Consider the following 26,215-nt stretch of genomic DNA (forward strand, 5'->3'; position numbering starts at 1 on the left):
AAATACCTTCTTGTGTACGCTATTGCTAATGAGAAAAACATGCACCAACACTTGTAGAGTAGTCACTACAAGTTAGTTTTGAATTTATTCCGGTTAAAGACAGTGTGAATGTCCATCAGGGACTATGCAGCAACACAAGTGGTGTGTGTACGTGACAGCAGGCGCGTTAGATGATAGGTATAAGAGTAAATGAAGGCATGTGAAAAACACTCTCAACCTGTGTAAGATGGCCACTACAAAATAGTTTATTGGATTACAACTCCATTGTAATGAACGTCATTTTTTAACGCCGTTTCTATGTTTGCAAATAAGTTACATGTTCTTCAGTTTCATACACAAGTTGCTCAAACATTACTCTATCTTTCTTACTTTATCTATAGATTGTAATTACAAATAAGTTCCAGTTATTCTTACTCTTCACTCTGAGTTATGTCTGCTTCATTACACATATCTTCACTGTAATATTCCTCCAATATGAGACTAAAATCTCATCTTCAAGAAACCACATCGTTAAAAAATTGCGGATTATGAAGAAGCACTCGACTTTATTTATCAAATTTTTATACTCAATACAATATACTATAGTGATATAAATATGTTTAGCCTATTGTTTTAGCTACAGATGGAGAATAGTCCATCAATTAAAAAAAAAAAAAAATCTGTAAGTTTTCCTGCTCCAAATCATTTTCTAAGGCGTTCTTGACTGTTCAGGGTGTCTACTAAAATTGCAAAATGAAATTTCGTGACTTTTTCTTTACCAAACCATAAAATTTTGTAACATTCTCAAGAACGAATTTGCGTGTGAATCAGGCCGAATTTTCATGTATGTGATAGAAGCTGGCTTTGCTTGCTATTTGGAAGCATCTAAAGCTGATCATAGACATTTCTGGTGGTGAATTTTGACGGCTTATAGAAAAAAAAATATTCCAATCTGTACTTATATTTGTACAGATAAAAATAATCGTGACCCAAAAGTTAAATTTCGTCACCTTTTCTTGACTTTCATGACCGTTTTCTGATTCCGTGACTTTCGTGACCAATAGGCATCCTGCTGTTGCATATAGATCGACAATATGTGTGCAAACTAGGGTGGAGCGTTTTGCACTTTTGTTGGAAATTCGATGACGGCTAGTGCGGAAAAGGTGCCATTAGTGGCACCGACCTTACTGATTTTTTATTTTTTTATTTATTTTTTTTTTTGGACAACCCCTTACCCTGCCCCAACTGACTTAAAGTTTTTAAGTGTTTGGTTAGGTAACACGCACAACACCAATGACAGAAAAGCTACTTGTGATCGTTTTTAGAGTTATCTGATGGTTATAATACAATTATTTTATTAAAAGAAACTTGTAACAATGCCAGTAAATAATTTTAAAATGTTTATGAGTCAAAGTACAGCCATATTAGCTCAGTTGTTGGAATTAATGTCCAGATTTTGTTTGGAATGCCACGTTAACGATGATTATAGGCATAGCCGTTGATATAACACGATTTTCTTTGTGCAGCTCTTAGCCTATTTTGCTCTGTACGCAAAATGACCCACAACTCACCACGGGGAGGTGGTTGCACATCGAGTTCCGCCCGCCCACCCACCCATCTAGTAGGCACACGTTGACATATGACCTTAGGTCACGTAGTTTTTCTTGGTCTCGAAGCGGGGCATTCTTCTTCTAGGCTTCAGTTTGGCTCTAAATTAGATATCTCTTGCGTTCTGGCCGCACTTTTTCGACGCTGCCTCGGACACCACCTTCGCTGTGCGTTCCACAGCTTGACTATGGTCAGGGAATGTTGTTGTTAAAGTAGCTGAAATTCGGAAGTTTTCTTCAAGCTGCTGATCCATTATGTTTCGTGTGATTGGCCGCTCTATCAGACATTTAGGCCAATTAATCATGTCGTAGTAATTTTCAGCTGTAAAGTTTAATTTCGGAACAATGAAGTCACGTGGGCGGCTCGATCTCGGAGTCTTCTGGCTGCGGCATTTTTTTTATCCTCCAACCTAACGTTCGAATATGCGGATTTTCATCTGCTGTCATCGCTATCAGCAGGTTTTCATGATGAGTGTAGTATCCGTTTGTTTGTAGAACAGAATGAACTATGTGTTGTAGATTTTCTGACGGAAAACTTGGTAGCTTAATTATGCTAAACAGATGCATGGCGCCCATTTCGCACGAAGGATTTCACCGTATTGAAAGCCAGACGGGAGCGTATACTTTAACAATGTACTGGCAAAGTAGACACAAACTTGAACTAGGTTTATCAGTACTGATGTAGTGGCGAAGCATCGTACAGGTCAATGTAAGCCAGTGTGAATGTGATAATGGTCCTGGTTTTCTGTTTACTAGATCGGTAGTACACATTCCTGTAGCAACAGCCTTACAAATTTCAAAGAGATAATTCTGGTCGCTGCTTAAACCATGAATGGGTGTAAACGAGACGATCAGTACTGATGTAGTGGCGAAGCATCGTACAGGTCAATGTAAGCCATTGTGAATGTGATAATGGTCCTGGTTTTCTGTTTACTAGATCGGTAGTACACATTCCTGTAGCAACAGCCTTACAAATTTCAAAGAGATAATTCTGGTCGCTGCTTAAACCATGAATGGGTGTAAAGGAGGCGATCGGTGAACGTTCACAATCCTTTAATTTCTTTCCGATGGGGCCGGAAAAAGCGTTGGGTCCGGTCGTCCCTCCATCCAATTCGGTAACCAGGTGTCAAAATGGCAACTCGTTGATATGAAGAAGGCAAATGAGATGCTGCAGTTCCTTTCCTAGGAATCTTTGTATTTGACTTATCACGCCGTTATCCCATCCTGAGTTCGTGGCTTCACCATCGCTGACGACTGCCTCAAGACTTGGCACGTCGTACTGGTTCTTCTCTAAAAGCTCCAATATAGAGTCGGCAATATTCTTGTCAGTGCCTGACTTAGGTGTGGCATAACCCAAGTATTCTAAACCGGGTTCCGATAGAACTGTGATATGCTTTTCTGTAACCTCTCGTCTCTGCAGTTTGCCGTTGCATCATTTTTTCCGTCGAAGTAGATACTTGTAATCGCCCGGCCTTTTCTTTCTGGATCTTCTCACCCAGTTTATCTTTTCCTCTTTGTACCTTAGATCTGTCAACAACAAGATTTTTGTCCTCTGGCGTTATGAGTCTCGCGTCCTGAAGTACGGCAGAAGCGATCAAAACAACCTGTCTGTCTGAAGCTCCAGTTCTAAACACTGCCTCCGCTGTATTTTGAAGACAGATGCGCTTCAGGCTATGTTTCCCTCTTGGTCGCGCCTCGAAGTCAGATCCCGACGTGCTTCCCGATCAACAGCTTCGTTGGATTCGCCTGACGACGCCAGTATCTTTGACCTGTGCCTATGCCTAATCCCACTAGTTGATGGACTTGCTTCAACACTTCCAGTCTTTCTTGGCTGTCTGCCCTTTAAATCTGCTCACTTTACGTGAAAACATCTTTGACAGAGATTTGCTTGTTCTGACGTCAATGTTACCAATGCTCATGTTCCATTATGTTCTCTGGTCCAAAAGAAACTTGAATTCTCGTTTTGGAATCTTGCGTGTCCTCTCACAGTTGCAATTTTCGGCGGTATTACATTTGCAAGACGCAATATCAAAAAGAGACTTTTCCGCGTGTGCAACAAAACCTGCGTGAATTGTTGCTTCTTGTCCTTGTCGACTGAAATGTTTTCCCTTGGTGCGACACTTATTATAAAATGTTTTCAGCATGTCAAAAACTCTCTTTTTTGAAACCACACGAATGTTTGCTTTACGCCAAATATGTACAACTCTTTGTCTAACTAGTTTACAAATGTCAGTCACTGGTAATTTAGTTACACGTTCGTCACCACTTAAACCACTTCGAAACCAATGGTAATGTCGCATAACGTCAGCGTACGTGGGTAACTGCACTTCACTCATTTCACTTGGAGTGCCAAATAAGCCTCGTTTCACACTTTCCCGCGTTGGTCGGCTATGAGGCTTTTTCTTCATCTTGCTTTCCATTGGTTCCGAACTTGGAAACTAAAGTATACAATGTCTCTGAATCGTATCGCACTAAGAAGACTGTAACTTTAGGTACAATGCACAAACTCTCTGTCTTAACAGAAACAGTAGCGAACTAAAACCGTTAAAGCTTAAACTGCAATAAACTGGTCTGTTGGATTGGTTGGCCGAAGTACGCAATATTTATACCACCGCCAAACTTCGAGCGAGAATATTCTAGAAACGTCGGCGGAGGTTCTGGAGCCAACGACGCTCAAAGAGCGTGGCCAAAGTAAGCAACCACGAAGTTGTGTAGCCTGCCGCTAGATGGCATTTGCTGTCGGTGTACATAACATGCGAAAAGTTGCCAGAAACAAATCGTGTTATATCAAGAACTATGCCTATAATCATCGTTAACGTGGCATTCCAAACAAAATCTGGAAATTAATTCCAACAACTGAGCTAGTATGGCTGTACTTTGACTCGTAAACATTTTAAAATTACACTAGTTAACAAATTTAAACTTTTTGTTTGTTACATGAGAAAAATCACCTGATCTTAAAGGAACTTTTTGCGCTGAATTCGAATATGCACTCGGTTTCTCTCCATCACGTAAGTTTTCCCGTAACAGAGGGATTTTCGGGAAATTCCCTCAAAAATTTCCCTTTTTCACATATTTTATTCCCCTAGCTCCTGTCCCCTTACATATAGTAACATAGAAATTATACCTAAGTATACCTTGATTTATATTTAATAAACCCTAAAAGTTTCGTAAAAATCGCTTTGTTCTTTCTAGAGAAATAAATATATTTGTATGTATACTGTGTGCACTGTTTATTGCACCTGATAGTAATGCTTTCAGATCTCCTGAGTTGGGGTAAAAACGATTTGCTTTATTACTACAAACACAGACATAAAAATGAATATTTACAATAGTCAACAACACACTTGTATTGCTGTAGTCAACAACATATCAGTGTACAGGAAAAGGCATGTTCAATTTTCAAGCTATTTCTCAATGCAAGATAATGTGTGCGTATGTACGGATATAAATGGGTTGATGGCGGAGCTAGGAATTCCTTACGTTCCAGAAGAATGGAGGTTATTTATCGACGCGTCAAAGGTCAGCCTTAAAGCTGTCCTTTTACATAATGGAAATAAAAAACCTTCTATACCACTTGCGCACTCAGTGAAGATTAAGGAATCCTATGATACCATGTCAACTTTGCTAAATCTTATAAATTACAAGGACCATTGTTGGCAAATATGTTGTGATCTCAAGGTAGTTGGTATTTTATTAGGACTGCAGTGCGGTTACACGAAGTAACAATGTTTTTTATGTTTATGGGATAGCCGAGCTGATGACAAACATTATGAAGTGAAGGAATGGGAACCTAGAGTGAATTACGTACCTGGAGAATGCAACGTCAAATACGCTCCTTTGGTAGATCCTAATAAGATATTACTACCGCCACTTCATATCGAGTTAGGACTTATGAAAAACTTTGTCAAAGCCATGGACACATCTGGTGAAGGTTTCAAGTATTTGCGAGATAAGTTCCCTAACCTGAGTGATGCTAAGATTTCAGCGGGAGTGTTTATTGGTCCCCAAATTAGGAAATTAATGCTTGATGATAGCTTTGACAGCAAGTTAAACAGTGCTGAGCTAGCTGCCTGGACAGCATTTAAGTGTGTTGTGCGCAACTTTCTGGGCAATAACAAAGTTGAGAGTTACACAGAAATCGTACAGGACATGATACAGAAATACAAAGAGTTAGGTTGTAGGATGTCTTTAAAAATCCACTTTTTGCACTCCCACCTCAGCTTCTTTCCTGCTAACCTAGGTGCTCTCAGCGACGAACAGGGGGAAAGATTCCACCAAGATATAATGGCAATGGAGAAAAGGTACCAGGGACGATGGGATCCTTCAATGATGGGGGACTATTGTTGGGGTCTTGTTAGAGAATGCAACATTTCTTACAAAAGAAGGAAGTAGTGTACGTTTTTGTAACCCAATGAAAGTTTCATATATTGTGATAGTTTTGATTGTCTTTTCATGACCTTTTGGTACATTTGTATTATTGTTTATTGTAAATTGTCACACTTGTAAATTATATTGTATTATATTTTATATATGTGTTTGTGGTAATAAAGCAAAACGTTTTACCTCAACTTAAGAGATCTGAAAGCATTACTATAAGGTGCAATAAACAGTACACACAGTATACATACAAACATATTTATTTCTCTAGAAAGAATAAAGCGATTATTACGAAACTTGGAGGGTTTGTTAAATATGAATCAAAGTATACTTAGGTATAATTTCTATGTTAGTATATGCAAGGAGACAAGATCTTGGGGTGTAAAATAAACGAAAAGGGAAATTTTTGAGGGATTTTCCCGAAAATCCCTCTGTTACGGGAAGATCGTACGTGATGGAGAAAAACCGAGTTCATATTCGAATTCAGCGCAAAAAGTTCCTTTAAGAACAGGTATTTCCTTTTATGTAACAAAACCTTTGTTAACTAGTGTTATTTACTGGCATTGCTACAAGTTCCTTTTAATAAAATAATTGTATTATAGCCATCAGGTAACTCTAAAAATGACCACAAGTAGTTTTTCTGTCATTGGTGTTGTGCGTGTTGCCTAACAAAACATTTAAAAACTGTAAGTCAGTTGGGACAGGGTAAGGGGTTGTCCAAAAAAAAAAAAAAAAAAAAAAAAATCAGTAAGGTCGGTGCCACTAATGGCACCTTTTCCGCACTAGCCGTCATCGAATTTCCAACAAAAGTGCAAAACGCTCCACCCTAATGCAAACTGATGTGCTTCCCTTACGAGTATAAATAAGCGACTTGACATAATAAAAACAACTGAGTAAAGACACAAACTAACTTATACAAGCTGCCCACTAAATGCGAGAATACTATCTTACTGAGTCAGAGCAGTAGGGTAACAGGAGGCCTGCGCGGTGGGAGTCCATAGGGAGCAGGCGTGTCAGCGACGGAGTATATGCGTACAAACCAGGATAAACTAAAAGACACTTGATATCCCATAAAATTACATAGGTTAGAGCACTTGTAATGCTTTCACATTAGGAACCCTATAACTGTAAACATAAAATACAATTTCTAACATCAGCATACACCGCTGGTGGAAATTAGTAGGGTCAGGTGGGGCTATTTTGAGATAAAAAATAAAACTTTTGCCATAACTGCTATATTATTAATGCTAGGAAGACAAGAAAAATATCAGAATATGGTGGATTGATGCCTCTATTAGATTCCATCATCTGAATGTCATATTTCAAAAGGGATTCTCCATTAAAAAATAAAAGCAGTGTATGGAAGTCAGTGAGACAGTGGTAGGATTATTACGGAACATGCTTAATACTCAGATACAAGTGGTCACACGAATGTGTGAAAGATACTGTAAGACAGTCGCGGACATCCTCTGTTTAAAAAAAAAAAAAAAAAAGTTTGTGACTGTATGATGGATAATTTTTTACAGTATTTATTCAAAACCAGTACTATGAAAGTCCAGAAAATGACGGAAACTGCGTGCATTTTTTTAAATATGACCTTCTGCTTCAGTAAGAACTTATTTCACAATGGTTTCTTTGTGTCTGTCAAGTTTCTTGCTTAAATATAAAAATTTAGGTGATAAACACGTAAAGCTTTGAAGAATAAGATAGATATTATTGAAAACACATAAATTAGTTGTTTATACTATGGTGTTATTTATCTGAATAATGGTATACTTTTGATCTTTTGCAATAATAAAATCAAAAATTAGTACGTAACAAGAAAGCCAATGTATTACAATGGTCATAACAGCTATCTCACAATAGCCCCAGACACTATTTCATAATAGCCCCATGACTTTGACACCTCCTACTTCCCTACACGCTGCTTGACATATGGAAAGTTTTGGTGATTCTGGTACTCCTTAATATCTACTACCTGTTAATATTTTGAATTTCGGCTTAGTATAGTCATGTATAGTTCAAGAGTTATAAGTTTCCTGATGGAGAACAGAAATTTTATAGGTGCTGGTTGTTTAGGCACACCACATTTCGCAAAACTTACGGGTAAAATTCAACAACATCACTTTGCATGGAAAGACATGCTTATAAGAAAATTTCTGCAGACGTCAGAATTAAATAGTACGTAATACAGGTGAATCTTTTGCTTACAAGTGTAGGGTTACTAATGTAAAATCATTACAATTGCTTTACAATTGTTAAAATAAGTGACGAACATGAAAAATGATTGTATTAACTATTTTCCAGCGAAGTGTTTCTGCAAAATGTACAAAAACTGCAATTTATGTTTACAAGTATAGTGTTACTAGTGTAAAATCATTAGTAATGCTATAGGAACTCCTGTCACTGCGTAAACCCATGTGTCATCACAATTTTTGCTTATGCACCATCGCTGATGCACCTGCTTCCTTTAGTCACATCCCGCAGTGACCGACCAGTTTCGCCCTGTTTTGACTCTGTTAGATGTGTTCGTGCTTTTTGTGGCCACCTAGCACAGACTGGTTTGTGTCTTGTATACAACAATGTTTATGGCATTTGTCCGGACGCTGTATTTATATACATATCATGAAAGAAATGTAATTTTTGGATACTTACTTTTGTCGGCTTCCTTAAATTTTATCTATGGTAAGCAGGGTTTGAAAAACCCGTTTTTTCTACCACCTGGGCTCATATGGGTTTTTTTCGAGTATTTTCGGGTTTAATTTTTCTTTCGAAATATTTCAATGTCTTTGGGGTAAAAGTGTTAAAATTTTATTTATATTTCAAGTTTGTCATGGTCCAAACTTGCAATAATTTTCTATTCACTGCTGTTTTGAAAAAATGGCTGCTATTTTGAAATTTTACATTGGATCACCGAGAAAATCTATACAGTCAATTTAGAATGTCTCGTGCTTCTACCCTCAAAATTTTAATTTAAAAGTCCAAAAATTGCACCCTGTAGCGTGGATACCCGCTATTTTGAAAAATGACCACCATTTTGAAATTTTACGCTGGTATGCCGCTGAAATCTATACAGGAAATTTAGAGTGTTTCGTGATTGTACCTTGAAAATTCGAACTTAAAAGACCGAAAGTTGTACCCTGTAGTGTGTGTGGTACAAGCAGACAAACGAACAAATGTAGATCAAGTCATCCCAGGAGCCTCACCTCAGTGACGTTTGCCAAATATGAGTACCAGATATATTTCTTTAAAATAATGATATAATTCATGTTTTATAAAATGAATATTTCAAAATGTCTTATATGAAAAAAAAAATATTTTTCAGGGTAAAATAAATGGTTTTATTGTTGAAGTTCACTTCTGATATTTTGTGCGTTCAATTATGGGAATTTCCCGAGCACTTGTTGCAAGACGGTTCTTTCCCGAAAATGGATTTAAAACAATTAAGACAAGATATAATTCATATTTTATAAAGTAAATGTTTCAAAAATAGCTTTATTGTTGAAGTAATCACTTGCAAGAATGTCCGGGAATTTCCCGATTCAATTACGGAAATTTCCCGATCACTTCTTTCACGATGGTTTTTTCCCGAAAATGCAGCTTCATTTGCTGTACATCGAAACTTCCACCAGTACAGAAGTTTGAATTCAGCACTTGACATTGTAAGCGTTATATAGTCTTCGGAACTCCGAGCATTAAGCTTCTTAAATTTGACAAAAATTTTTACGCTATTGCTGGTGTTGATTTTAGAGAATGCTTATTTGAAGACAGGGTGTCTACTACAACTTCAAAATTAAATTTCGTGACTTTTCCTTTACCAAACCATAAAACTGCGTAGCATTCTCAAGAGCAAATTTTGGTGCGTATTAGGTCGAATTTTTATGCATGCGATAGAAGCATGCTTTCCTTGCAAATTGGTAGCGTCTAAAGCCGATCATAGGTATTTTTGGTGATGAATTTTGACGTTTTACAGAACAAAATTTTCCAGTTTGTACTTATATTTGTACAGATGATTAAAAAAAAAAAAAAAAAAAAAAAAAAAAAAAAAAAAAAAAAAAGCTAAATTGCTTGACTTTCATGACCATTTTCTGATTTAGTGACTTTTTCGTGACATTCGTGACCGATAGACACCCTGGAAGAATAGCAACAAATGACAGAACTACTGAAGATACTTGTCTTGCCATCAAACGTGCGAAATAATACTGATAGTTTTACTAATGTATGTACATACTTACTGGTAGTACCGGCATCTATGGCCTTAAACCCGTTAAACGTATGAGGGATAACCTCCCTTGGCGTCGCCTTTGTTGTACCAATAATACACTAACAAAAAGCTCAAAAACCCAGGTGTTTTTTTTTTCAGGTGGGCCCAACCCGAAAAAAACCAGGGTGGAAAAAAGTTTTTTTTTTTTAATCCTTTTTGTTGATTTTTTGGATTTAGATCGATATTTTGATTTAAATCAAACTTTTCTCCTCGTATAATACAAGTCGCAAACTGAAGAAAAAACATTAGGAATTAGTGTTAAATGTTAATTATGCCATTTAAGTGAAAGTATAGAGGTTTAATTTTAAATTCATCTCCAATCCGAAACAATGTTTCTTAAGAATTAAGGAAAAGACGTACAGCAACATTTATAAACATGACACTTTTCTATTCAAGAAGTTACTGATATTTGGCAAGGGTATACTTTCTCTCTCTCTCTCTCTCTCTCTCTCTCTCTCTCTCTCACTCACTCACTCACTCACTCACTCACTCACTCACACACACACACACTCACACTCACTCTCTCTCTCTCTCTCTCTCTCTCTCTCACTCTCTCTCACTCACTCTAGCTAGCGGCACGAAATACATATTAAGTACATAAATTTCGTCTAAATTTAACTAACTCTATGGCCTATGGAACCCGGAGGTTCAATATCGCATTTACGAAAGCTCTCCACTGACTTCTATCCTTAGCCAATTGAATTCAGTTTCTACTTTGTATTCCTAATTTCTGCGAGATCCATCTTAATATTGTCCTCTCATCTGCGCCTAGGTCTTCCTAATGGTCGTTTTCCGATTGGTCTTCCAGTCAAGACTTTGAAAGCGTTTCTACTTTCTTCCATCCTAGCTACATGACCTGCCCACCTAAGCCTTTCTAGACTTGATGACCCTAACAATGTTTGGTAAACCGTATAAATTATGTAGTTCCTCGTTATGGAGTTTCCGCCATTCCCCATTCCCGTTCCTCTTGGGTCCGAATATTCGTCTCAGGATCTAGTTCTCAAATACTTTCAGTCTATGTTCTTCTCTCAGAGTAAGCGACCATGTTTCGCAACCATACAGAACAACAGGCATGATTATCGTTTTATATATTTTAAGCTTCAAATTCCTCGACAGAATTCGCGACAAGAGATTTTAAACTGAATAATAACACGAATTCCCTGCTTTTAGTCGACATTTAATTTCTTCGTAAATATCGTTTTCGTCTGTTAATATTGATCCTAGATATTTGAAAGTATCCAATTTATCAAAAGTATTATTCGATATTTTAACGCATCCAAAATTTGCCATATTACGATCCCCGACGAACCTCTATGTATTTAGTACATAAATTTCGCGTACAGTTTTAATAAAATCTCATTTTTCTTTGTTTGTTTGTTTCGGAGAAGGGATCGGGCCCCTCTAAATACACCCCTGTTATCTGGAAACAAACAAATAGACGTGAACACAAAAGAATTTTTGATTTAAATGTCCATGGTGATTTCCCGTTGGAATAGTTAACGACTTAAAAACACTGTGTTACGAAGAGAAGAAAGCAGGATTCATCCGTTACCCGTTGAAAACGTAATTTTCCCTAATTATCCTCTGCATGACACTCGTTTCATACTCTGCTTCTATACATTTGGTCTGATTGTATTATGATTATCTTCTATAATCGAAATAAAAAAAAAACAGAAACGGAAATTTAGTTATTTTCACTTTAAATTAATTTATTTCGGAATTTGATTTAAATCAACGATTTTTATTTTAAAAATCAAGTGATTTAAATCTTGAATAAAATCAGACTGATTTAAATCAATCCACCCTGGAAAAAAACATCGTTTTTTTGGGCTGGGCCCACTTAGGCAAACCCTAATGCTAAGCGGTGTATAGTCCTGTCGCCTAGTGCAAACGTCTTGGAAGAAAATAATGAATAAATTAGTGAAAGAATTTTTAAACAACTATTTCGAATGATGCCTAAACTTGACATGGACTTTTTTTTTTTTTTTTCACCACCAAATAAAGGGTTTTGGGATGGAACTTTTGTTTCACCACTATTCAGTGCTTAAAAATCCCATGTTGGGAAAGTTCCGGTTCTAGAACGCAGGTTCTCCCATATAGCAGTAGCTAGGTTGGTTCCCCTCTGTACGAAGTTTAATTTTTAATTCACATAGTATTGCCAAACGAGTGTGAGCAACTGAAGGTGGGTTAGAGTCCCACAGGGCACGTTGTTTTCTGTCATTATTACAGCTAAAAGGGGAGAGGGACCTGTGTTCTAGAACCTTGCCAAAAATGTTTTTCACACATAATAGATTACACAATGGACTAACAATTAGTAATTTTAAGAAGTCTCTAGTATACACCGCCTTAATTCTGTGCGCCTTATAACAGCCCGTCTTCTTAGGGGTCTCACAGTAGCCCCAAAATAATCTATCCGTCGTCTTTTAAATGCACTCATTATTTTAACCCTAGTATGGCCTTGTAATGGCTTAACACAAGTTACATTAAACTTAGAGTTAATTTTACAATGCCTGCTCCATTTGGTATACTCACTCAGAAACGTGAAATTACTCTACTAATTTTATGCAAATGGATCAAGTCTTCCCTAACCTTAAGCTAACCCGTTCTTACCCCTATCCTACTTATCTCTATCTTACTCTTCTCTACCCTACCTTACCCTCTCTACTATATCCTTTTAAAGTGGTCCTACTTATCGATGCACAGCTGGAGCCTGTATTGCAAACTTTACTCCACTTAAAATCATAAAATACTAGGGCTAATATTTAGCAGAAGTAGAGTAATTTCACGTTTCTGAGTGAGTATACCAAATGGAGCAGGCATTGTAAAATTAACTCTAAGTTTAATGTAACTTGTGTTAAGCCATTACAAGGCCATACTAGGGTTAAAATAATGAGTGCATTTAAAAGACGACGGATAGATTATTTTGGGGCAGTTATAGTTAAGGAGCCGTACTTCCCATTTAGGGAAGGACGAGAAACGCCATACTTTCAGGAATTATTGATTGACTATCTAGGATGTTAAAAAGTAGGTAATAGACTGAGTTCTTGCCCTTGTACTTAGAGTGTTTAGGTAGTGCAACAGTAAGATGTATCCTCGTGCACGGGAGATGAGAAGTAGCTGTTCTTAACTATTACCACATTAAGTTAGTTTACGTTAGATTAGGGTAGTGTATGTTACATTATGTTACTGTAAGGGTCCTGTACAATTTTCCAAATATGATAGAATTTCGCTTATTTCTACTATTAGGTTACTTCAGTTTAGCTTGAATTTTGTTACGTTATGTTAGGTCTAAGTATTTGCATCACCCATTTTTCCTGTAAAATTTGTTTTTTACGTGCTTGTGGACCCCTTCTCCTAAACATAATCCAAAACGAGGTTTATCTACATTGTGCAAGTGTTCATACATTGGAGATTAATATCCCAGACAATTTTCTTTCATATATGCTCTCTTTTTAACCGCAAAATTAACACTTCGATGACGGACTGCTCTGCACCAGTACTTAATTTTATAGAAACAGAAAGGGCAAGTCTTTACTTTGGGCAAGGCAGTAACAATAAGCAATGAATCTGAACCGGTTCCCTCAATTATATTTACAGTTCTTAAGAAGGAAAGACATAAAACAACGTGCCCTGTGGGACTCTAACCGCCTTTACTCGCTGACGCTCGCTTGGCAATAATATGTACTGCCAGTATATCACTGCCTTGCCCAAAGTAAAGAGTTACCACAGAGAGCACCAAAACTGCTTTTACTCAATACTAACCCACACGAAAGAAATTTTACCAACCGGCATCATCAGAGAACACATTCATCAGTTTCCTTCATATTGAAACAACAACAAATACTTTTGCTGCCAACGTTTCTCGTTATCATTTGACTTATCAGAGTTCACTGTCAAACCACAATACTGCATTAATTTTAAAAATACTTCAGATCACTTTTTACAAACATTTTCTTGTTTTGTTTATGTTCTGCTTCTTTGACTCACATTATTTACTTCATTTGTTTTCTTCTTCTTTTTCTTATCAACATTCTTCCCACAGCTGATTCTTCCTTGCACTATTTGATACTGTAGATGGTAGCACTGTAGTTGTAGTAAAGACTGACGTGGACCAGTAACTTCATGAGCAAGTTTGGTCGATAAATTAACGTCATTAGAGAATTAAATATTAATAGTACTGTCATTACTAAGCAAGACAACATTTACTTCAATTAATAATGAACTTCTAAACTGAATTGTATGAACATTGAATATCCTGAAAATGTTGAGCAATGTTTCTTTGAGAGTGGTGACCGACTGTATTTACCCCTCAGACTTTGAGATTTACCCTCCCCAGAAAATTATTGAAGTCTAGGTTTAAAAGTTTAATAGGCCTATTGTATATATATCTTCCAAGTAAATGTTCACATGTAAATTCTGAAATCTATAAACATTTTATACAATTCAATGTTGCCAATTGAATGATTTTATGGCTAAATTTAGCCATTTTCATACCGATTAGCTATTTAGTTATTTATTTATTTTTATTTATTTAAAGAAAGAAGAAAATGTAATATATTGGGTGTATCCAAGGTATATTAAAAAATATACATAAAAATACATAAACATACTAAATTATAAAATAACAACATACAAAATATTAAAATAATGGAATAAAATAAAAGAATAAGGAAAAGTTAACTGCTACAGAAATTAACAAATCAAATTTCCTACTTGTAAGTGCTATTATTTCTCTAATGGAAATCGGACTACCTAGATTCCCTTTATTAATAGAGTTTAACGTACGCGGTTTTCAGAGATGACAGGACTTCGGACTTCCAGAAGACATGCCTATCTTCGGTGTCGTTCAAATTAATTGAAAATGAAATGAAATCTTTGAGTTTTACGTCCCACGGTTATGCTGGTTAGGCTAAAGGAGACGGTGATGATGAGTGATGAATGAAATGGTGGAATGAAGAAAGTGGGAGAAAACGGGAGAACCCCGAGAAAACCCACGCACACGGTGTTTGTCCACCACAAAGTTCACTTGGCGGGGGCTGGGATCGAACCCGGGACCCCAAGCACCAGAGGTGAACGCTCTACCACTGAGCCACCGCGGCCCCCAAATTAATTGAATGCACTTATGTCTATATAGCGAAGTTTTTTTGTTTTTTGTTTATTTCTTATGCAAAGAATAAAGAAAAGATGGCTCACATAAGCAAATGCTTGTGTGTGAGCCTGATTCTCGTGTTTTATTTATTATTTGTTTTCTTACCGTAACATATGAGATTTTCTTACCGTATGAGTAATTAACATATAGTAAAACTCTTATTTAGCTATTAGATATAATTTTAGCTATTTCTGCATTCATTATCGCCAATTTCTAGCTAGATATCTTTACTAATATCAAATATTTTTCCTATCAGAAACTCTTTCAATAAATGAATGAAAATAAAGCGTGACTAATTTTACTATATTTCAACTTGCGATAGAACTTACATATACTGCTACATTACAATATGTAATAATCAGAGACGGACCTAGAAGGTAGAAAGACCCCAAACTATGATAAGTGTTTCATGAGTTTACTATAGACTTTCAAATATATGTAAATAATAGCTTAAATTATTTTTGTCTCTTAACAACTAGGGGGCCCATACCCCCTGGCCTTAGGCTAGATCCGCCACTTGTAGTAATTATATTTCTAATATTATTACTGCTTATGTGTTACGGTCTTTCGCAGAATATTTCGCATTCTAATAGCTTATTTTCACTGGTGCTATTCAGCAGTTCGCACCGGCTCGTTAAACCGGTTATTATATTTCCAGTTTGCAGAACAGTTTGTTATACCAAACATAACAGTAAATTTTACCCAGTTACACCCAGGAACAGGAAATTTTAGTTTAACTATCATTGTTTTTAGAAATTCTTACAGCTACGGGGTTAAACATATGGCGGCTTTATGCAGAGTCGTTCTGACGCGTGATTAGTGCTATACTAAAGAGTTAAACTAACATGTTTTCTGCAGTAGTCAGGCCTTTAGTATGACGCTAATCATACGTCAAAACGACTCTGCATAAGGCCCATGATCTCTCAGAACAAGGTATAAGCGTTTACTACTTAATTCCAAATGCTCAGATATCAAGAATGAGAACTGGGGTCAAATGAGTGTGGTAGTAAGGATTATTTATATTTGAAACGCATAGGCCTACATACCAGTATCAACAACTGTTGATACATTACTGGATTAAGGTCTTTCCAATACTTTTTTACAACCATCTATCTTCGATAATTCGTTTCCAAGATATCCGCAATGCTACCTAATTTCGTCACATCACCTTTTATTAGGATGCTGTGTAGCTCTCTACTTACCACTTGTGGTATCCAGTAAAAAAAATAAATAAAAAAAACACCTTCTATAAATTGTATGGTTTGTTTCTTAAGAGAGTAATATCTACCCATCTACTATCTCTCTTTCTCGCTATATATAATACAAAGTGAAAATCAGGTACACATTTTCACACTGTCTCACTGTCTTTTTGTTACAATATCTTTACGAAATGATGTGACTAATGTACATTTTACTGAATAAGCAAACCAAGTGCAAAAGAAAACTTGCTTTTGCGTAAGTCAATTGATCCATTGATAGTTTGTATAAGGAAATTTGTTCGTGTATTTCTTTCCAAACAGATATTATTATACTATATGTTTTTCTAGGTAAATATAATATTTGGGATAACGTTCAGAAGACCTAAACTGTACAAAATCTAAACGGCATAAGACCTAAGCGACACAAGGTCTAAAATTTAAGTCTATTGCTTACGCTTTTAGGTCTTATGCCGTTTAGGTCTTGTGTCGCCATATGATTTTTAGGTCTTAAGCCGTTTAGGTCATGTACCGTATAGATCTTGTGCATTTTCATTCACTTGCCTTAGTTCTGGGATTTGCCACCACCACACGAAATTGCTACGATGCAGTAACTAGTCGGTAATAATGTTAAGAATGTATTTATAAAGGTAACCAAGAAAGTTCTGTCGCTTTTTGTAGAGATCTGTGTTCAATTGGTCCTCACACCGTGAGTTGAATGCGAATGGAGATAAGGCGAAGGTCAGTTGTTGGTATGGGTATATCCAACATACTACCTGGTTGTGGTAGTTCAGTTACACTACTTGCGTAAGGACAGAACGAACATGGAATCTCCACAGAGCGTCATAAGGGCTCGTATGCTGTACGAATTTAAACTGGGATCGAACGCCGCTGTAGCGGGGCGGAAGATATGCCAGGCCTTTGGCAAGGGTGTCATGACCATGCGGACAGTGCAGCGGTGGTTAACAAGTTTAAGGACTTGACGAAACACTCGAAGCCGCACCATGTGACGGAAGACCAATACACATACAAAATGAAGGTCTTCAGGCAGAAATTGAGGCGAACAGTAGCCAGACATGTGAGGAACTGGAACTACAATTCAGAGTGAGTGTGCTGAGCATCTCCATCAACTTGGGAAGCACTACAAGTTGAGTCGATGAATCCCACATGATTTGACTCCGGCCCAGAAGGCAACGCGAGCAGACACCCGTGTTTCTTTCATGTTTCGTCTGAGGAAGGAGCTATTTCTGGAGACAGGGTGTTGAAATGTGATGAGAAGTGGGTCCTATATGAAGCTCCACGGCGCGGTCATCATTGGTTAGCATCCCATGAACCGCTCCCAAAAGAGCTGAAAACCAGAACTCTACCAGAAGAAGGCCCCTTGTGTTTTAGGTGGACTGCTCGCGGCATCGTGCATCGGGAACTGCTACCAGCTGGTCAGAGCATCAATGTAATTGTACTGTCAGCAGTTGAGTTGTGTTCAGAGAAACTCATAACCAGTGTTTCTTCCAGACATGTTTTAAGGGGGCACTGCCCCCGGAGCTCTGAGAGTGCCCCCCGCAGGAGACCAAAATAATACGTCTATAATACAAGGTGCGGCAGCGTTCATAGTAGGATATTAAAAACACACCATCAGGCAGTAACTATAATTTATTTATTACCTCTTATGTCAATTAATAGTTAAAGGTATGCCATTTACTAATGTGTAAGTCATTGTCCATTGCGTGAATTACTTTTTGAATATGACTCTTGTCAAATGATGCTCCCTCTGCACAACACATTCATCTAGGCGGCGTTGGAAGCTTTCCATAACTCGGCGTAACGTATTCCCTGGGACATTGCCGACGGCAGTTCTGATGCGATCCTTCAACTCAGGAATGGTTGCACAACGTTTTCAGAACACTTCTTGTTTCAGGTAGCCCCAAAGGAAAAAGTCTGCACATGAAAGATCAGGTGAGCGAGGCGGCCAGGAAATGTCACCAAAACGGGAAATTACTCTACCTGGAAATGTCTGTCGCAAGAAATCCATGCAAATTCTGGCTGTATGCAAGGTCGCTTCGTCTTGTTGAAACCATAATTGTTCCACAAATACATCGACCATATCTAATTGGGGAAGAACGAAGACTTTAGGTAGCGTTCACTGGTGACAGTTACGGCCACACCACTGTCATCCTCAAAGAAGTAAGGGCCAATAATCCCAAGGAAGCAACTCCACACCAAACTGTGACACGAGAAGTGTGCAAGAGCTTGATGTGCAATTCATGCGAGTTCACATCATTCCAATAACGCATATTCTGTTTATTCACTGAACCACATAAATCGAAATGAGCTTCATCTGACATCAGGATGGTGTGCAACATTTGTGGATTTTGGCGAAGGAGATCACGCAAAGTTAAGCAGAATGTTTCTAGTGAAACCCAATCGCGAGGCCTAATTTCCTGAACAATCTGCAGCTTATATGGGTGACAATGGAGATCTTCGTGCAATATTCTCCTGAATGAGCTATCGGACATATGCACAGTTTGCGAATGACGACAAGCAGATTTTTTTTTGGGCTACGCAATATTGCAGCACGAACATTTTCCACGGCTTCTGGTGTCCGCACAGTTCTTTCACTTCTTCCCGGTTTGACATTACAGTTCTTTCACTTCTTCTCGGTTTGACATTGCAAACAGAACCTGTTGTTCGAAATGCACGTACCCACCTCACAATGGTCCGTCCATCTGGAACTTTCCCATGACGTCCCAAGTTGAAATGTTGCCGAAATAAACGCTGGGTAGCAATAACATTGTCGTTATTGTTGAAATAACTTTCAACAGCAAAGACATGATGCTGTGCACTCCACCGCTCCATATCACTGTCACACTCGAAATGGCAGCTCATAATACATGAATGCGGCACGAGCTGGTGCGCATTCATGCAGTACGTCATTGTACTACACAACTCAAATTACGCTATGAACGCTGCCGCACCCTGTATAATAATGAATAGAATAGTACCAGCAGTGCCCCCCGGAATACGAAGTGTGCCCCCCCCCCGAAATATAGCCTAGTTTCTGAAAGAAACACTGGTTACCACATCATTGTTAAAATGTTACCCGCTACTGTGGGCAATATTTTCTGTCTGAATTGGAAATCTCTAATTACTAAATGTTATGTTTCTAACCTTTACAGGTACCGAGATATGGAGAGCTTATGATAATAATTGTAATCCTCCACCTCTCTTTCTTCCCGTACCCTTCTCTTCTCTTCCAGGTCAAACACCAAACAACACTGAAATTACCAGTCTAATTATTTTAAATTTATTTATTTATTTATTGAACAAATTCCCAGATACAGCATAACTTTGCCATTTTACACAGGGACATGCTAACAAAAGAGAAAAAAAAAACAAGGCAACAATAACAAGAATATAGAGAAAAAGAGTGTAAAAGTAAAACTATTCCGTCAAAGCTCGTTTAATTGCTCTTTCAAACACTGGGTAGCTCGAAAAAATGTCCACTTGATTATAACAGTTTGGTATTCTATAAAAAAGAGACCTCTGTATAACAGCCAACCTAGGACAGGCAAGATGGAATAGGTGGGTATTCCGGGTGATGCGGGAAGGTACACGTAAGGATAGTTCCTGAAGTAATATTTCTGATCTTAAGTTTCCATTAACTATCTTATGTAGATACTTCAGGTCAGAGGTAATTCTGCGTACTTCAGGAGTCTGAATATTAAGATGTCGCAAGAGTTCCTTCTTAGATAATAATCGCAGTGCAGGAACACGAAAACGGACTATAGCAATGAAGAAATTGAGAACAGAATCAAGTCTGGAGAGATGTGTAGGTGCTGCCATGGCCCATATGGGAGAGCAGTATTCGATCTTGGGCGCTATTAAAGTCTTATAAAAAGTTGCTAATGAAGATACAGTGCGTAGTTCGGTGAATCGATAAAGAAGTCCCAACATGCGCATTGAATTCTTTAGTATTGAGGAGATGTGGTCAGAGAAGGTGAGTTTTGAATCAAAGATGACACCAAGATCGTTATGACTAGCAGAATGTGTGATAGGGGAATCGTTGATATGGAATGTGGAGGGAACAGGAGACTTTTTCAAAGTAATAGTAATACTGTCACATTTCTTACTGTTGAGTTTCAAGTGCCACATTTCACACCAGCCTGTAAGGTAATTTATGTCTTCCTGTAGAGCAATTGCGTCATGGAGACATGATATTTCTCTGTATAACTTACAATCGTCAGCAAAAAGCAGAAGGCCACTAGGTTGAGCTGATAAGTGCGTGTGGAGGTCATCCATATACAGTACAAACAGTAGAGGCCCAAGTACACTCCCCTGAGGCACCCCTGAGATCACGGGTTGGGGGTTAGATGTCGCCCCTGAAAGAACAACTCTCTGTTTACGGTCCTTCAAGTAGCTTGTGATTAGAGAGAGAAATTTGCCATGTACATTAAATCTATTGGAGAGCTTATGAAGAAGATGAATGTGACTGACAGAATCAAAGGCCTTCGAGAGATCAAAGTAGATAACATCTAATTGAGTATTGTTATTCATACATTTTACTGCACAGGAAAGAAGAGTACTTAAGTTTGAGAGACTTGAGCTTTTCGGTAGAAAGCCGTGCTGAGAACTATGGATGTAAGGTGAGGTGAATTTAAGTAGCCTGTCTTTGATTATTTTTTCGCAGATAATTGATATTACAGACAGAAGAGATATTGGCCTATAGGAGGATACATGATCTTTAAGTCCTGATTTATATATTGGGGTCACGTGAGCTAGTTTCCAACTGGTGGGATAATACCCTTCCTTGAAGCATCTATTGAATAAGATAGATAGAGGAACCGCAATAACTGAAGCAGTTTTGTTGAGAAAGAGAGGACTAATTTTATCAGGTCCAAGTGATCTATGTGGAGATAACGATAGCAAGAGAGCCAGAACTTCGCCCGGGGTGGTAGAGAGAATGGATAAGGTGTCCGAACAGATGGGGTGGAGAGGGGGGAGATGGGTTGTAGAGGGAAGAGAAGTAAATGTTTTGCAGAAGTAGTTATTGAAGAGGTCTGGTCTTTGATCATCACTCGCTTCAGTATTTTCATCTTGAACTGTTGCCGGTATGCCCGGGGATTTTGTTCTAGACTTAATTACAGACCAAAAGACTTTAGGGTTACTAACAGTAAAATCACCAATTGAGTCCATGTATTCAAAATATTTACGCCGCTGTACCTTCTTGGCAAGACTTCTAATTCTAGCAAAGTTTTTGTATGTGTAGTCACTCGGATGTGATTTCCATAGAGTCCAGGCAAGCTTTTTGTTTTTAAGAAGTTCACGGAGTTCATTGTCGTACCAGACCGGAAACCTGTTCGATTTTGATGCTTTCACCGGCACAAAGTCCTTTATGGCTGAGTGGACAACAGATGTAAATAGGTCCACAGCGTCGTCAACAGTTCCTACCTCTACCAAAAACACCAAGGAAACAGTTCAATAGCCCGGCAGATGTCACCCCAGGGGGCTTTCTTCCAAAGAAGTTGTGACCTACTTTTGAGGGGCAGGTTTGTTGTAGTGGAGGGGAGGAAATCGAAAGAAACATCCAAGGAATCGTGATCCGAGGGAAAAAGATTTCTGCATGGGACAACACAACGAGGTTCTAAGTTAGAGAGAATATAGTCAAGATTGCTATTATTGCGGGTATTATGCATATTATGTTGACCTAGACCAAGTCCATGAATAAAATAGTCCATGAAATAACTGTCGTTTCCATCTTTAGCGACGCCATGCTTGCTGTCCTGCCACGTGATGGAAAGGTTGAAATCACCCAATAGGATGACGTCACCGTGTGACAACGCATGTAACAGTGAGTCATGGCAAGCTTCTAAGATGTGTTGGGGGGTGTTCTTGTGCGGCCTATAGAAGCACCCAATAAACACAGAACGACGATTTGGAATAAATACTTCCACCCAGATAAGTTCACAATCCCGTTCGAGATCCAGTCTTCTCTTGTTCTTCCACTTATTATTTACACAAATCATCCCTCCACCTCCACGAGTTATGCGGTCTTTACGATAAATGGTGAAATTATTAGAAAAGCTAATTTCACTGTCGTTCACTGATTCATTCAGCCACGATTCGGTCACTGCGAAACAATCCAGTTCCCTTATCTCACCTAGGTTCAATGAGCACTCAAGTAATTTGTTTTTAATGCTACGAACATTTTGATAATATATATTGAAAGCACTGGTGTAATATGGACAGGGTGGGCCGGGGTTTACGTGAATATCACCACAAAGGAGGAGAAAACAAACGAGAATAAGGCACTGTTTTTTTTTTTTTTTTTTTTTTTTTTTTGCTTTTGACTCATACCTTGGCACAAAATCACCGGTAGTTCCTCCGTCACCGTTAGCAGTACCAGAGAGAGCACATGGCGGTCCTCTTGGTATGAAGGCAGCAGCAATAAAATGAAATGATCTTCCACTACACTTCAGTCCATGTTTCATTGGCAATGCTTCACTTGGGAAAGTCACAGCACCGATACTACATGAAGACAGTAGAGCACGCACATAAACACTACACACAACCACGAAAAAAAGGTAAACAATAAGAGCACCACTTTGCATCGACTTCGAGCTTGACGCCATCTTGTATCCTTTTGAATCTTGGAAATCTCTAATTACTAAATGTTATGTTTCTAACCTTTACAGGTACCGAGATATGGAGAGCTTATGATAATAATTGTAATCCTCCACCTCTCTTTCTTCCCGTACCCTTCTCTTCTCTTCCAGGTCAAACACCAAACAACACTGAAATTACCAGTCTAATTATTTTAAATGAAAAGTTCAAAATATAAAATTTCGTACTTTAAGAGATTCCGAGATAAGGACGTCTTATTATAATTGTAATTCCCACAACTTTTTTCTTCTCTTCTAGGAGAAATATCAAAAGAAAGAAAAGAAAAGAAAACACTGAAATATGTGTCTATTTATTTTAAGGGAGAAGATCAAACACCGAATTTAATGTATTCAGAAGTTTCGAGAATATGCAGCCTCATTCTATACCGGTTTACGTCGATGCACCGCAAAATTTGCGTTTTAGTTTGCGGTACTCGGCATAGCAATTATAATAGGTTTTGGCAGCTTTTGCGTTGCGTTGCGTTACTTTCCAGAGTCTTCTACAGCATGTGGTCCAAGGATATCTTATTGTTACCCTATTTCTCCCTTCCTTTTGGAATTTAAAAAAAAAAAAAAAAGATAGCACTTCCTTAGTGCTAATTTCAGATTTTTTTCGGGTGGATGACTATGAGAACTTCCATTCACAAGGAGTGAAAGCAGTACTGCTAAAATAGTGATAGCACAAGTTGAGCAAAATTGGAGATATAGACCATAGACCCAACTCTGTTGGATAATAAAATAAAAGACTTAAGTTAATGTTTGACAGCCTTTTTCTGCCTGGACTTAATTTAGCGATTCATAAATTAATAATGATGTTGAAACACTACATACATTGTAAGGAAATCGCGCTGCTTTCGAAGTGGCACTTACAAATCGGTACGTCTCCTATAATGCAGTTTTCATTAAGCGATCTTTTTTATATATAAAAAAAATAATAGTGTGAAACATAATAAACTTGTCAATTTGCTTTTCACTCCGTGGACATGATGAATGTCAAGACTACAGTTATCACGGAAACTATATTGAAATGGTAGGTTTAATGAGAAGGTATGACGGTAGGATCGGGAGTTAGATTAAATTTGCATTTCGGATATTCTACAGTGTTTTCTGGATTGTCTAGTGACATTTATTGTATTTCGTATTGTCTGAAATTTAAGAAACAACATTTGTAGTCATCATAATAAATCATATTATGATGAGAGACCCGAGTTCGATTGCCGGCAGGAGTTCATGTGCTTCGGATCCCACGTTAAGTTGTAGGTCCACGTCTTAAGTAACCTCGGTGCTGAACAGAACGCTAAACGATTCAACTAGCAACCAACGAAATTACCGCTTGCAATAATAAATGCCATATTTCCACAATATTGCAATATGTAAGAAAAGGGAGTGGTATTTATGAACGAGTTTTTAAATGTACTGATTTCTATAGTAACCTCACGCGGGAAATGCATTAACGGAACACTTGCCAATGTGAGCAAAAGTAAAGGGCGGGAACTTACGATTACAAGCTCAATATAAAAGTGTGCTGGCGTTTGTTTATTAGTGTGCGCAAAATATGACAGGGTGTCATGATGTTTGAAGAATTACCAAAGAAAACAACAGACACAAGTTACTGTCAAAAGGAGATCGAATATATATATATATATATATATATATATATATATATATATATATATATATATATATATATGTATATGTATATGTATAAACTGAAATAAAAAATGATTTTGAAAAATGTGGTTACATACTATGAAGTCTTTGAATAAAAGCATTTTTCACTAAACTTCTCACTGTAGTAGAATCATATGAATTGAAAATGTGTCTGAAGATAGAAAAAAAATCTTACAAAAGAGTGAATTTACCATGAAATCATTGATACATATATGGTAAAAATAGAAGAGAGTTTCTGATTTTAGTAAAGTTTACATTATTGCCCCACTTGAGTGCTCACTTTTCATCCTCATTCGCTGAGCATGAGCTGAGTTTCTATTTGAGAAACTTATTTGTCATTTTATTTTCTTCGGCTGCGACGTAAACCCTCTATTTGCTTAGTTAGATGAAGATTTTATACAGCAAAGTGATAGAAATACTTCAATATTTTTAATAGTTGGAATTTTGCGGCACTCCTTCGCAAATGACTATCCTTATCAAATTAATAGATACAATTCCTGTCTCCATTGCATAATTAGGAAGCTGCGTGATTACATGATTTAAAAGGAATTTAAAAAAAAAAAGATAGGTAAGGAACATCCAGGGTCGACACTTGGAGCGGTTTTAATTGAAATGAAACCTCTATATGTTATGAAACATCAACCTAACTTCTATGACAAAGTAATTGATGTGTGTGATGTGTAGCCAAGATATTTGGGACTCAACTACAAGCAGTAAAATCATATCAGAAGAAACATTATTTTGAAAACGGTTGGCGACTTGTTTGTCTGTTGAAGTTATGAGAGGAGACTGGAAAGTTCATGAAATCACGAAGAAGAAATTTACTTGGAAGAACCATTTTAATACACTATTCAACGTATTTCCCCCGAAGCTCAACACATTTCTCACAACGATGCAACATTTCTAACCCTTGCAAATAGAAGGTCTTGCCCTGCTGTGCAAACCAGCCCTCCACCTCCGCAATGAGTGCCTCATCGGATGGAAAATGTTTGCCTTTGAGATGTTTTTGAGATGTGGGAAGAAGTGATAGTCGGAGGGGGCCAGATCAGGTGAGTAGGGTAGGTGAGATACACAGGTGAAGTCCAGATCCACCAGCAATTGCATGGTTTGACGAGCCTTGTAAGAGGGTGCATTGTCCTGAGAAACTGAACACCACTGCTCACTTTTCCCCGACGTTTTATGGTTTCACCCTTTTAAAGATATTTGATAAGAATGACGCCGTCCTTATCCCGAAACACCGATGCAAGCATCTTCCCAGCTGATCTTTGGCTTCGGAACTTCTTTGGTCGAGGAGATCCACTGTGCTGCCACTC

At 37.8% G+C, this 26,215-nt stretch overlaps 1 protein-coding gene across 4 annotated transcripts in view; it reads right to left on the reverse strand.

The window, feature by feature from the left end:
- The window catches only part of LOC145686626 (protein C-mannosyl-transferase DPY19L3-like), a 142,011-nt gene extending 127,458 nt beyond the window's left edge, over nt 1-14,553 (reverse strand). Inside the window, exon 1 of one of the 4 annotated variants that reach the window (XM_081760090.1) lies at nt 14,017-14,551. The gene's annotated coding sequence lies outside the window, so the exon portion shown is untranslated. Of the gene's footprint in view, nt 1-13,992 lie in introns of all 4 variants that reach the window. The other 3 variants (XM_081760089.1, XM_081760091.1, XM_081760092.1) reach the window with 3 other exon arrangements.
- Nucleotides 14,554-26,215: the final 11,662 nt, after the last annotated feature.

This window comes from Thermobia domestica, chromosome 5, assembly GCF_964235325.1.
Source record: "Thermobia domestica chromosome 5, izTheDome1.hap1.1, whole genome shotgun sequence".
NCBI classification, from domain to species: domain Eukaryota; kingdom Metazoa; phylum Arthropoda; class Insecta; order Zygentoma; family Lepismatidae; genus Thermobia; species Thermobia domestica.